This window comes from Odocoileus virginianus, chromosome 20 (assembly GCF_023699985.2).
Source record: "Odocoileus virginianus isolate 20LAN1187 ecotype Illinois chromosome 20, Ovbor_1.2, whole genome shotgun sequence".
In the NCBI taxonomy this organism is placed as follows: domain Eukaryota; kingdom Metazoa; phylum Chordata; class Mammalia; order Artiodactyla; family Cervidae; genus Odocoileus; species Odocoileus virginianus.
This window is the reverse complement of record NC_069693.1, coordinates 31,394,553-31,395,430: the sequence shown is the minus strand read 5'-3', so window position 1 is coordinate 31,395,430 and position 878 is coordinate 31,394,553. Positions and strand designations below refer to the sequence as shown.

Sequence of the window (878 nt, the reverse complement as noted above, 5' to 3'; positions counted from 1 at the left end):
GCTCTAGAAATGTAATCAAACCCAGGGAAGGTGGGTTTGATTTGTGGTGGGCCAAGCTTTGCATCAGGGCTTCCCTTATGGCTCAGCTGGTAAAGAATCTGCCTACAATGTGGGAGACCTGGGTTCGATTCCTGGGTTGGGTAGATTCCCTGGAGAAGGGAACAGCTGCCCACTCCAGTATGCTGGCCTGTAGAATTCCATGGACCAAGTCGATGGGGTTGCAAAGAGATGGACACGACTGAGCAACTTTCACTTTCACAAGATTTGCACAGTGGCTGTATCATAGCCAATGAAGTTTATCCAAGGCATGGTTATTGCTAATTGAAAACTTTTCCCTATGGCTGGTGGGCCAGCAGCATAGGAAATAACCTGAGCTCGCTGTTGGAGTCTGAAGTTGGCCTGAGGCCGGAGCCTATGGAATCATTCAGTGCCTCAGTGGACGTGAAGTATAAAATGCCAGTTTCAGCTCTCAAAGCTTTTTTATTTCCCCCATGTTTTCATTATTTATGTAGTTATAGTTTTAATCTTTTTGGTCATGCTGCACAGTATGTGCCATCTAGTGCCCTGACCAGGAATTGAGCCTGAGACCCCTGTATTGACAGCGCACAATCCTAGCCACTGGACCACCAGGGAAGTCCCTCTCCAGGTTTTTTGTCCCACCTGAAAGCTTATCCCTCAGTTCCTCACTTTTCTGAATCGGTATTCCTCTAGTCACTTCAAACTTTTTTTTTTAACTCCTAATTTAATTCTTAATTTTTGAAATCTATATATATAAAGTAATTTCTCACTTTTTTGACTTGGTATTTCTCCAATAACTTCAAACTTTTTTTTTCTAGTTTTCTGAGTGATAGGGCTACTCCATGGCTAGTCCTTGACTG

The 878-nt window shown here is 43.6% G+C and overlaps 1 pseudogene; it reads left to right on the top strand.

The window, feature by feature from the left end:
* The first annotated feature begins 260 nt into the window (after positions 1-260).
* Positions 261-343, top strand: LOC139030120 (U4 spliceosomal RNA; annotated as a pseudogene).
* Positions 344-878: the final 535 nt, after the last annotated feature.